General features: G+C 52.6%; 2 protein-coding genes across 8 annotated transcripts in view; one reads left to right on the top strand and one right to left on the bottom strand.

The window, feature by feature from the left end:
• Positions 1 to 13,344, top strand: part of LOC146822122 (uncharacterized) — a 517,517-nt gene that overhangs the window by 1,200 nt on the left and 502,973 nt on the right. The window lies entirely within an intron of this gene.
• MAPRE3 (microtubule associated protein RP/EB family member 3) overlaps positions 1 to 13,344 on the bottom strand; it is a 767,705-nt gene that overhangs the window by 283,574 nt on the left and 470,787 nt on the right. The window lies entirely within an intron of this gene.

Here is a 13,344-nt window from a genome sequence, read left to right as displayed (position 1 = left end):
ACTGAACATTCTATCGCTGATCAGGCTTCATCTTAGCCTTTAACCGCCAGAAACTTCGCTTATTTCAGCAACACATCCCTTACTCCACGTACGGAGTTAACCTCTACCTGATCCCACTCTCACAGCGCCTTTGTACATCGTCCGCATAGCACCATCTAATTTCGATCTATCACGGATACGATTTTGAGACTGTACATGCAGCTCCTCCCATACCCATTCATTCAGTCTTGAATCCTTCGCCTTGATAGCCATTGCAGGCATATGTATGCAGGCATAATATTCTAATGTCCTGATGATGATCCTTGTATGTTCCTTTAAGGATCGAAACGTCATCGACACTTTGCACACCTTATACACTCTCTCATTGTTACTTATTTTGTGTAAAGGTGTCTTCTCTATAATTTGTTTGTTCGATCAATGTGGTTTTTAAACAAACAGTTTGCTTTGCCTGAGCCTCCTGCTTTATGTTGTTTGTCCCTTTTCATATAGTCGGATGCAGGCTTGTGTCCCACTTAAATTGTTTTTTCTTATTATATAATTATCTGATTGTATATTAAAAATCTGTCCGGCTGGAAGGCCTTAAAATACAGCACTGATTGGGTCTATATTGATTTGTTTACTTCATTTAATTTTCTGTCTAGGGACCACTGTCTTTAGAAATACCTAACTACCCAAGATCCCTGACCGATTGTAATTGGGTCCCCTTGTTCTTCATAATATAGGTTTAATGGGCGGGGCACAACAGGCTACCAAGTCCTGCGGGGGTGCGGATGGGATCCCCAGGCAAATCAGCATTATGATAGTTCAAGGGAAGGAGTCGACAACAAAGTTCATCAAGCACAACAAGTTCTTCACCTCCCCGCCTGCTGCCTCTCCTTTAGTTTTGGTCCTGCCAAATGTACCACCTTTACGGGACAAGCAGACTGAATCCACCCCTCAATTAATGGATAAGTGTTTGCATCGGCTTTCGCAACACTTAATGGACAAAGAAATGAGGAACTATTAACTTAATTGGGAGATCATCATGGCACAGAGAGTGGGCTGGGTGGGCAGATCCACCAAATCTATCGAGGGTGACTGTGTGGTGGTGAATTTCAACAACGGATATGTAGGCAGCACTCTTAAGTAACCGCCAGAAAATGCCACCTAGGTGTACCCAGATCATACCCTTATCCTTTGAGTATTTTTGCATGCAGGGATTAATACGGGGAAGTGAACAGCACAGAGATCAGAGCCAAAATCAAGGCCACTACCCAAGTTATAGGGGGGTTCACAACAGCATTATGGGGGTGGGGCTTTAAAATAGATTTGCACCTCTCTCAGATCTGGAGACCTGTGACTGACTAACTCCAACAACTCGTCCACTCCATGAGAGCACAAATGACCCAGAGCCAGATATTCCAGCTATTCCAGCCCCCATAAGCCAAGGGAGTCTGATGAGTCCCGAGAACACTCGGCTTACAAGTGTGACAGTTATTAGTGAGTTCAAACTAGCTGCTTGGAACATAGCTGGAATGCATTCAAAGTTAGGGAAAGAAGAGTGGCATAATCTTTGGCATCCCATTGAGACCATATGTTTGCAAGAAACCTGGACTTTGGAGTCTGTCTTTGTTGCGGGTAGCCGGTCATTCCACACACCTGCAGTCGAGTCCACGTCGGGCAGAGCGAAGGGAGGGTTATTAACTTTAATATCTAATACCTTTCCCCTACAATTAAGGATGGTAGGACCTCAAAATAAACACTTCCACCTGATTCTTTTTGAGGTCTTAGATGACAGCACTAGGCTTTTAATTCACTTTTATAATAATGAAACTGGGAGTCACAGGAAGTTAGTGGTGGAGGAACTAAACGGAGAATTAGATAAAATAAATTCTTCCTCAAGAAAGGGCCCCGTAAATATTATCTGGGTGGGGGACTTCAATGCTCACCTCTGTAAGTAGAAAAAGGTCATGGTGTGCAGGCTTACCGACAATGATGGCAACTCCCTTCTCAACTTCACGCATAATGACAATGGTGATAGTCTCAAAAAACTTCTTATTCAAAGAGACTTGGGAATATCAAACAATAGAGAAAGGGGAAGCTTAGAGAAAACATTTGGGAACTCTAGCTATGAGTCCACTATTGACTTTATTTTAGTTGCCTCGAAAATTAAGGGGAAAGTTGCCCATATACAAACCACCTTCACATGTTACAGCGACCACGCAATTTTATTGAGCCAACTAAATATCCCGTATAAGCAGAAAAATCGACAACAGTTAACTAGAAACATCTCTCTAACCAGAAAAAACGGGTACCAGCTTAAGTGGGCGCAGGTGGTTAAGCTGAATTTGGCACATGCACTTACAGCACAAGTAAGGGACAATATCCTACTTTGTTTATCGAGAGAGTCTGCTCCAGCACTACTAGTGTCCCAGTTTAGAATTTTGCTAGAAAAAGTAAAGGAAGCACTCACTCGACCCACCAGTGCAAGGGGCCAAATGGCAAGAGGGTGGTTCAACTCACCAAGCTTGCATGCTAGAAGAGCGCTGGTTAATGCCCTAAAATCGCAGCTGAGAGATCCAGTAAAGATAAGTAGGCTACAAAGGGATTATAAGATTGCTAGAAGGGAAAGTGAAGGAAATTAGGGATGAAGCTTGGGACGAATTACAGCAAGCCACAAATTTGGGGAGCAGTAGAGACTTCTGGAAAGTTATAAATGCTCCCTACTTTAAAGACCCCAAAGATCCATCCTTGGATGTGCAAGTGAGTGAGGATGCCTGGGTGGGATATTTTTTTTTTTTGTAAACAAATTTTATTCGTCAAATACAAATTCAGCAAAGCTCTGTGACCCAGAGACTTCAACCGCATCAAGAGACAACATACCAGCTTTGACATTTTTCTCATGAGATATCTTATGAAGATTACAAAAGAGACATGCAGAACCAAGGCAGTCCCCCCACTTAAATGAACATAAAACCATGCCCCACCCCACCCCCCCACCCATCGCACTGTCCATCGAGTCAAGGCAGCAGATCTATTCACGACTACTATTCTGTTCTCTCTATGAACCATGGCCCTAAGACCCCGCTGCACCCGATACACCAGTGTGACATGCCCCTTTGAAACCGGGAGGAGATGGTCCACCGCCCACACAATTATTCCTCTGGAATAGGCTCTAATTCCAGTCCCCTGTAGTCCGCCCAGCGCTTCCAGATTTTATAATGCTTTCGAGGCCAGCCCCGTGCCACATAGATGGGGGCCTCTAGTCCCATACAAAAATCTAGACCGGCCTTCCAGACAGATATTGAGGGTGCGACTGTATCCTTCCAAGCCCTCGCTATATCTTGCTTGGCAAGCGTAAAACCCAGGAGCATCAGATGGCGCTTATAGACATTGCCCCCTATATCATCCATCACATGCAGGAGCACCAATTTAGGGGACCGTGGGAGATCCCAAACCAGCACCTCTGAAAGGCATGTCAGTACCCCCCGCCAGAACCTAGTTAATACAGAGCAATCCCATACCCACCGTGTGTAACAGCGTCCCCTCTGCACGCAGACAGCGGAGGCAATGCGGAGAGGCCACCAGGCCCGCCTTATACAACCTAACTCTGGTAAAATAAACTCTGTGCAGATATTTAAACTGTATGAGTCTAAGGCTCACGGCGACAGCCGCCCCACGCGGAGAGGCCAGGGCCTCCGTCCAGTCCTAGTCCACCAGCTGACCCACATCCTCCTCCCAAGCCCCACGGAGATGCTGCAGAGACGGGGAGCAGTGAGTTACCAGGGACTGGTATATTCTCGAAATCTTATGGTCTCGTAGGTCTCCCATGAACACCTTTGTCTCAATTGGACTAAAATCGTCCAACTCCTCCAGACCCACCAGACTGGGGGAAAGGGCATGTCGGAACTGCAGATATTTAAAGAATTGAGTACGCGGCATATGAAAGTCCTTCTGTAGCTCCTGGAAGGATTTCAGAATAGGCCCCCTCATGACGTCCTCCAAAGTGGAGATCCCTATCGCATCCCAGTCCTGGAATCCGGGCAGGGGCGCCAATTGCGGCAGACCTCCATTTCTCCATAGTGGCGTCTCCCCAGTTAGGCGATTCCACCAACCCATCCTCCGCAGCGCCTGTCTCCAAATCTGAAAGACCAGTTGCGTCACACTCGGTAGTAAACGTCGCAACGGTGCAGAATAGAGGAGTGTATGTAGCGAATGATCCCCCATTAGGCGGCGCTCAAGGCTATACGCCAGATCCGACCTGTCGCCATACCACCATTCATTCAGGACCAGCAGGTGGAATGCCATATAGTAGGAGAGAATATCTGAGGTGGCGAGTCCCCCACAAAATGTAGACTTAAAACATGTACGATACGCCACCCTCACAAACCCTCCGCCCCAAAGGAACTGACCCAGTATTGCATTGACTTGGCGGAACCAGCCCATGGGAATAGGATATGGATGATTTTGCAGTTGGTATAGCATCTGAGGCAGGGCAACCATTTTGAAGATGGCCGAGCGGCCATATATGGAGAGAGGCATGTGGGACCAAGTACAAACATCATCCCGCACCCTGTTCCACACCGGCACCAGGTTCCCCTCCCACGAGGTCGACCTAACGTCGACCAGGAACACTCCCAAATATTTCAACCCTCCACTCGCCACCTGCACCGCAGACGCCCAAGCACCCGGACCTGCCCCGCTTCCCAGGACCAAAATGGTAGACTTCGCGCTTGTTCATATGCAGGCCAGTAGTTTCCCCAAACACCTGCATAATGCGTAGCAGCCGCGGGCCAGTCCTATCTAGTTGCGTAAGAAAGAATAGCACATCGTCGGCATAGAGGGCAATACGATCTGACAGGCCATCCGCCAGGGCGAACAAATAGGGCGACAGAGGGCACCCCTGCCTAGTGCCGCGACCAATAGGGAAGACAGAGGAGACACAGCCCGCCACTCGCACAGACGCTGTAATGTCAGTGTAGAGTAAAGTCAGATAGGAGAGAAAACGAGGCCCTAGATTTAATCGGCGTAGGAGGGCAAACAAATATGTCCAGCTCAAGGAATCGAAGGCCCAATCCATATCCGCAAGTAATAATGCCGCATGTACTCCCAAGCGGCCCGCAGCCGCTATAGCCGCATGTGCCCTGCGTCTGTTGTGGCGGGTCGCCCCGAAATGTGGGGACGGAGGCGATTAGCGAGCGCCTTCGCCAAGACCTTAGCCTCCACGTTGAGAAGGGAGATGGGGCGATACGAGGCATGATGCTCAGGGGGCCGGCCGGGTTTATGAAATACCACCACCTCCGCTTGCCGCCAATCTCTGGACAGGCTACCCACCTCCCTGGCCTCTTCTACCACCCTGCAAAAACGAGGGCCGAGCTGCTGGGAGTATCTCTTAAAAAATTAGTTCGGGAATCCGTTGGGACCCGGCGCCTTACCAGACTGCAGCTCCTGAAGAGCGGAGTTTAGTTCGTCCCCGTGAACGGATGATCAAGATCCGCACTCTCTTCATCCGTCAGGGCCTTGGGTGGAAGGTCATCCAGGAACCGGGCAATAACCTCTGCCGGCCAAACAGTCTCGGGGCGCATAGAGGTCCGCATAATATTCCGCAAAGCTCTCAGCGATTGCCAACGGGTCCGAAATCGGCACTCCATCAGGCCCAACGACACCCGGGAGAGCAAGGGGCCTCGTCGCCCCTTGGCACAGTCTATGCAGGAGTTTGCTTGATTTGTCCCCCCACTGGTAAATTCTGCTGCGGGTTGCCAACCACGCCTGATGGGCCTCATCCAGCAACAGGGAGGAGAGCTCCTGCTGCGCCAGCAACAATTGGCGGCGGATCGGTCGTCCCCGCCCGGCCTCCACTGCGCTCCTCCAGTTCCAAGATCTTCGCCTCAGCCCGCGCAAGTGAGTCTCTACGGGCCCTGCGTGCTGAGGCACAGTAGGAGATATCAACCCCACGGAGCGTGGGCTTCATCGCCTCCCACAGGGACGCCGCCGTCGATACCGTCCCCACGTTACGCCGCAGATAGTGATCTAAGGCGTCTCCCATGTGTGCCCTGTATTTTGCTTGTTGGAGGTTCCAGACAGAGAGACGCCATCGGAATGGTCCTTGCTTAGGGCCGACACGCAGCGTAACAGCCACCGGCGAGTGGTCCGAAAGCCCCCTGGGGAGCATATCCGCGGCCACCACCCTGCCCGTGTCGTCCCGAGACACAAAGATACAATCAATACGGAAGAGGGAGTCCTGGACCGCCGAACAGTATGTGAATCCCGGGGACCTGCCATGCAACCGGCGCCACGGGTCATCCCATTCTTGACCTATCATGAGGGAATGAAGTTTGGTGGAACTGCCCCCGGCCGGGGCGCCATCGGGCCTCCGCCTGTCAAGGGCTAGATCCGGCACGTCGTTCCAGTCGCCCCCCACCACCGCTAGTCCCTTCGGTATATCCGCCCATACAATCATCAGCTTCTCAACAAAGCTCCAGGACAGCGGCGGCGGGGCGTACACGCTCCCAAAGATCACAGGTTCACCCCACAACTCCCCTTGCAAAAAGAGATATCTACCCTGTGTATCATTCCACGTTTTTACATGATTGTAGGGAACTCGCCTATGGACCAGCACCGCCACTCCTCATGAACCCCGCACAAAGCCTGCATGGAACACCTGCGCATAGCCAAACCGTTGAAAGCACAGCGCCTTCGTCCCCATAAGGTGTGTCTCCTGGAGCATCAGGATATCTGCCCCTGCGCGTTTGGCCTGCTTAAGGATAGCGCCACGCTTGATCTTATCCAGCACACCTCTGATATTCCAACTCAAAATACGCAGGGACCCCGAGGGACCCAGCAATCTACCCGTGTCGACGGCTATGGCAAAGCATCAGAAGCCAGACGAGTCCCAGCTGTCCAGGACAGGTCCCGCAGGGCGACCCCAAACCACGATAAGACAGTGCGATAAGAAAACAGCAACAATTCCCAATGCAACCCCTACAACCCCCTCCCCCAACCCCGTACCTCAAGAACAGAGAAGTACCTGTCGCGGCAGGCAGTGCCAGCAGACCCCAACAGGGGGTACCACCCCAAGCCCACCAATGGATCCCCAAACTACAGTCCATTAACCCCTAGTCTCCATCCCTTCTTGGCAAGACCAATCAGGATGGCAGCCCAAACAGAGCTCCCCTGGCCACAGAATATAGCTGTCCAAGAGGCATGACCATACATATAAAAGAGAATCAGTCCGCTGGCGTCACCTGTTCCAATGCCGACCCCCCCGCCCGTATGCGCACCCCCAGACCTGGACCGCCTTCTGGACCTCGAGCGGCGAGACTTCTTTACCCGGCCACCAGGCCCGCCACGGGCCACCCCGCTCGAGGAAGAGTCAGATTCCTTCCCCGGTGGAGAGTGAGGACGCAGTCGCACCGTCTCATCCGTCCAAGTGAACACCTCCTCCGGAGAGTCAAAGAAGAACGTGCGGGAGCGGTAGGCGACCCGCAGCCGGGCCGGATAGAGCAAAGCATAGGGAAGCTTGAGCTCCCGTAGACGGGCCTTAGCCGCAGGGAAAGAGTGCCGCAGTTGCTGAGTTTCTTTGGTATAGTCCGGGAATATGAGGATACGGGCGTTATTAAACTGCAGGGGTTCGTGGGCTCTGGCTTGCTTGAGGATCACATCCCGATCATGATAATTGAGCAGTTTCGCTATCACCGGCCGCGGCTTGGCCCCGGGAGGGGGGGGGGGGGCGGGGTGGGAGGCTTCTGCATCAGGGCTCTATGCGCCCTCTCCACCACAAAGCAATTGGACAAGGAGCCGGCAGGTAGCCAACCCTCCAGCCACTGAGTGAGAAACTCCTCCATATTCCCAGACTCGCAGCCCTCCGGAAAGCCAACAAAGCGGAGGTTGTTGCGTCGGGCCCGACCCTCCGTGTCCTCAACCCTAGATGCCAGGCCCCTCTGGGTAGTCTCCAGGGCCACCACTCGTTGCTGCAGGGTAGTCACCACGTCTTCTACCCCAGAGACCCGCGTCTCGGCCTCGGTGATACGTGCCACAGCATTGCGCAGGTCCTGGCGTAGCAGCATTACATCGGAGCCCACCGCATATTTATCTAGCGTGCTCTGTTTAGAAGGCCCTCCGCCAGGTTTGTCCCTTGTCATGGTGAGGCAGGCGGATCCCCACAGTCCTTCGTCCCTCTAGAAGAGCTGCTCTGGTGTCCCCCGCCGGGCCCCCGTGTGTGGCGCAGTCCAACCCCGCAGACCAGTTCCGGGCCGCGCAGCTCGATTTGACTGCCGAGGCGGCCGTTCGGGGGCCCCAGCCAAGCGGCTCCAGCCAGCGCGGAGCCAGCGGCCCCACTTCACGTCTCGCAGCGGGCAGGCGTCTATGCCTCTCCAAGACTCACGGGCGGCAAGGGCCCCCCAGGGACACCCCAGAGTCACCACGTAGGCCCCGGTGCAACCATGCTTCCCGGGCCTTAGACTTCACTAGGTCCCACGCCGGGTCCAGTGCACACCCGGGGGAACAGACAGGATATGCCTCCAGGCTATCCCCGAAGCGCTGCGGTCCTCCCGGCCACCCTCCTGCACCCCCCACGCGGGCCAACAGCACCGCCGAACCCCCAGGCGATCACAGGTCAGTGAGGGGGGGGCTGGGTGGGGAAGCCCCGACACCCCAGCCACAGGGAGCAAAACACTCACCCTGCAGTTCTTCCACTGGCGCCGCAGACCGACTCGACTGCCGTCCCCAGGCGTAGTCGCAGGAGGTCCCGGTGGGCCGACGCGCAGGGCGAGGGTTCACCCGCAAGTCTCTGCTGCCTCCGTCTCCCAGGCTCAACTTCAGGTGCCAGGCCCGCCTGGGCCAACTCTGCAGCGTGTGGGGGCCACGACCCTCAGCCCGTAGACCTCGGACACCACGCGGGCCCAGGAGCTCCCCCGGCGCGGGTCCAAAATGGCGACCACTGCCGCAAGCGCTGGTGCGCTCCACAACGTCCGTCGTCCCTCGGACCTGCTACCAGTCTATCCCGGGGAGGGGGGGAGGCCCGCCGACCAGGAACACAGGTTGCCTCTGCTCGCCGGGGCTCTCCCGGCCACTCTGCAGCCGCCGCCAAACGCAGGACTCGTCCACCAGCCTGCAATCGAGGCCGCGGCTCTCACATCGCCGCTAGGCCCCAACTCCGCACCGGACCCGTCTCAGCCTCCAGGCGCCGCTCTCGGTCCCGGAGCGCGGGAAACAGGAGCGCCGCGATCACCAAGCCTCCGCCGTGTCTGGCGATGGGAAACTCGGCCAGGGGAGCAGGATAATCATAGGATATGTGGCGGGCTGGACGGAGCTCACCTAAAAGCCGTCCGCCATGCTGGCTCGCCAAGCCACGCCCTGGGTGGGATATTTTGAAGGCATATTTGGTCACGATAACCCCCAGGCAACCACGCCTGCTGAGGCAATCCACCATTCGCAAGGTTCCCCTGAATGTTTTCCTTGGTAAAGTTATAAAAGGGCTGAAGGCCTGCATCCCTGGTAAGGCGTTGGGCCCAGATGGGGCGCCGACTGATTTTTTTCAAGATAATTATGAGCTGTGGGCCCCTCTACTGACAAACGTATTTAACAGTATATTGATAGAGGGTCCCCCTCCATCCTGGAAGAACAGTATAATAGTCCCGATTTACAAGAAAGGGGATAGAAGTAGCCCGAAGAACTACAGACCCATCTCCCTAGTGGACACCACGGCCAAGCTCATGGGTCGTATCTTATTAGCTAGGCTAGAGGTCTGGGCCCAAGATCATACCATCCGGATGCAGGCCCAATATGGTTTCCAGAAGGGGAAGGGAACAGTTGACCAATGCCTCAACTTATTATGTATTGATAAATATACCAAAGGGAAAGGCGGGAAGATCTAATTGGCCTTCATGGACTTGACAGCGGCCTTTGTCTGTGTCTCCCATTACAGGCTGTGGTCCATGATGGAGGAGATGGGGATTGATCCCCCAATACTACTGTTCATCTGTCAGCTATATGCAAACGCCACAGCCTGTGTTAGATATAGCGTCAATGGGGAATGCATTCGTCCATTCAAGATTGAGAAAGGAGTCAGGCAGGGATGTGTGCTCGCCCCTTTTCTTTTTTCCATCTACAAAAAATGGGGTTGGGGCCGCCCTGACTGACCCCCCCAGAACGTGCCCATCTTTGACAGCACTCCCCTTCCAATATTAGCATATGCTGACGATGCTGTGCTAATTTCTAGGACTGGGGTGGCCCTGCAAGGCCTGATAACGTATGCCTTATTCATGACCTCACTAGATCTAAGGGTGAATGAGTCAAAATCTTTTATTATCATAGCTGGAGCTTCGAAACCTCCCTGCTTCCATCTGGGAACAAAGAAAATCGAGGTAGTAGATTTGTTTCCATACCTGGTGTTTTATTTGATAAAAATCGTTCCTGGGAAAACCTGGTAAGTGCCAGAGCCCTTGGTATGGAAAGAAGTCTCCAAGCTATCAAGGGTTTTGCCAAAAAGTTGGGTACAAGCCCCCTGGACCCCATCAAAAAAGTTTTACGCTGCAAAGGCAACGGTAACGTATGGAGCGGGAGTTTGGGGGATGGCCAAGATTGAGAGACTTCAAAAACTTGAAGACACCTTTTTAAAAAAAATAGGGTGTCGCTTCCCCAATCCTTCTCCAACTTTATCCTACACAGTGAATTGGGGCTGCCTTATATAGCTGACTCCATTAGATTGGCCCCAATTCTCCTCTGGCTTTCAATATGGCACAGGTCTACTATAAATTATTATTATTTTTTTTTTTTTGCCATCGTCAGATATCCACCAAACCCATAGCGGACGAGAACTCAGTCAGTCCCTACGGGGTGGGAGGCGATCCCTTGAGCTGTCAACTGCAAGATTGAAGTCTTCCCCCAACACCAATAACCCAAATGGCAAGTCAAGTATGAGCGCTCCAATGTCCAGCAACGCAGGACGCTGTAATCCAGGGGGGACATATATGGATATGACGTTGATAGTCTGTACCTCCCAGGTGCCAGAAAGTGCTACATATCTACCCTGTTCATCCGTCCAAGCCTTGTGTATCATATACGGACATCCCTTGCAGAGGGGCACTCCAGCCCCCAGTGAACCTGAGGTAAACCCTGAGTGAGCGACCAATCGATACCCCCACCTATTCAGTGCCCCACAGGAGTTACCGACCAAGTGTGTCTCCTGGAGTAGGACAATGTCCTGTGCCTCTCGCTTCAGGTATTGCAGTACTATTCCCCGCTTAATCTGGTCTCCCAGGCCATTGACATTCCATGTAAGGAGTTTAAGAACTAAGTGTGGTACCATGTGTGTAAAAATGTGTGGACGACATAGAGTCCGGACTTAGAAGACAGGCTCATGACTGTGCCACAGGGGCGGTGGAAGCGGGCGAGCATGCAGTGAGGCAATGAGACAGACCGGGTAGCAGTAGGGTCCACGAGTGGACCAGTGAACACACCTCTAAGTAACCCCAGTGTTCCCCATGACGATACCATAGTAGTGAATACGTGCATAGAACTATTAGACCCATTGATGAAAGGGAAAACAAATAATAACATTGTGCAAGTACAAAAAACAAAACACCGAAAAAAAACAACCCCCCCCAAACTCAAAACCCACCCCCCCACCCTGCCTCCCTGCACAACGGGTACAAAACCACCCGCCACCCCCAACTTGCAGAGTGCCTGTTGCCCACCCTCAACAGTTTTGGGAACGTGATTCAACCCCACTCCCTGGCGCATTAGGAACAGCCCCGGCCTACGCTCCCATAACGTTATCCAAACATAGTGAATAAACTGTTGCAATAGTCAAGAGATAGCATTATCGTGTCCACAGAAAACCAAGAACAAAATGGAAGTGGATCTATTTGAACTCTGGTCTGCCGGAACCCATGAAAAAGGTGAAGCACTCTAAAACTGACAGCCGCTACCATATGCATGCTCTGGAAGTCATCTGACTCAAGATGCAGTCACTTATACTTGTGGATCTTCAACCTTCATCCCTTCGGGCTCTGAGCCACTAAGTCACTGTCAGGCGGGGACCCATGCTGCCGGCTGCCAGCATTTCCAGCGTCTCCCACAGATTTATGGGGACGCTTGCCAACAGTTCGACAGCCATCGAGACAGTCCCAGGCGTCCTCCGGTCTGGTGAAGAACCATAACCCTCTGTCTCGACCCGCAGCTTTGCCGGAAACAACATGGCTTATTTGATTTCTTGGTCCCGTAGCGCACGCTTCACGTACAGGAAGCTACGCCGCTGCTTCTGAACCCTCAGGGTGAAATCAGGGAAAAAAGTGACTTTGCTGTTGTCGATCACCAGTGGTGGGGCTGTCCACGCCATCTGGAGTACGGCATCTCTATCACGGAAATTAAACACTCTTGCAAGAAGAGGTCGGGGAGGCTCTCCAGGTTTAGGTCTGCCCCCGGGTACACGATGTGCTTGTTCAATTGAAAAGCATATGAAGAGACCCCTTGGCAACATCCCGGCAACATCTGCCAGGGAGACCGCTCCTAGATCCATGACGCTCGGGCAGAACACAGCACGTGGGCTTAGCGTTCTGTTATGAATACCAGGAGGTTCGGCAGGAGCGTCAGGAATCTGGAGAGAATACCACAGCCTTCCCCCGTGGCCTTCCGACTATCAGACTCTAGAGTAACGGATGGCACACCAGGGGAAAACAGGGAAACAAAACAAGGGAAGGCGGGGATACTTCAGTAAGGCTAAGGGTTCCACGTCTGGGACAGGTGAGGCTGACGACAGCTGTAGGGAAAGAAGGGTTAATTCAGCCTTGCAATGATGATGCTTCCCTAATACTCAATTGCAACCCCTTGTCACACATACCATCCTAATGCTAGTTCCAAGCGGATAGTGAATACCTAGGACAGTGCCAAAGTAGAGGATCCTGCACAACAGAGAAATATGAAATTAGAATGGAGTTAACATCCCAACTATAAACCACACATGTGTTATGTGCACCACTTACCCCCACTATGCTACGGTAGAACTGAGAGCGTATATGGTTTAAATCTGCTGCGGGTGTAGATTCTGCACCTAATCGTGGAGTAATCCGCAAAAGGAATATGAACAGTAAGTAGCCCCCTTAAACGTTCAATAACTAGCAAACATAGATATGGTTATAAAGATAGAAACAAAGGCAGCAGCGCAAAGCGCTGTTACCGTAGTTCTGTCGTGGAGATTCGATATTACCAAGTGGTTCACGCAAGTATCCCCGAGTATTCTCCAAATTCTAGCAGCACAGTGGAGAACCCCCACAATGCCAGGCAAGAAGCACTCTTGTGGAACCCCGCGCACAGCGAGAAAGGGATAAGACCAAAATTATTATGTGGGGTAGGACACGGGCAAAG

The sequence above is a fragment of the Triturus cristatus genome, chromosome 6 (assembly GCF_964204655.1).
Source record: "Triturus cristatus chromosome 6, aTriCri1.1, whole genome shotgun sequence".
Classification (NCBI taxonomy): Eukaryota; Metazoa; Chordata; class Amphibia; order Caudata; family Salamandridae; genus Triturus; species Triturus cristatus.
Note: the sequence above shows the minus strand (reverse complement) of the source record. Positions and strands in the feature narration are given on the sequence as shown.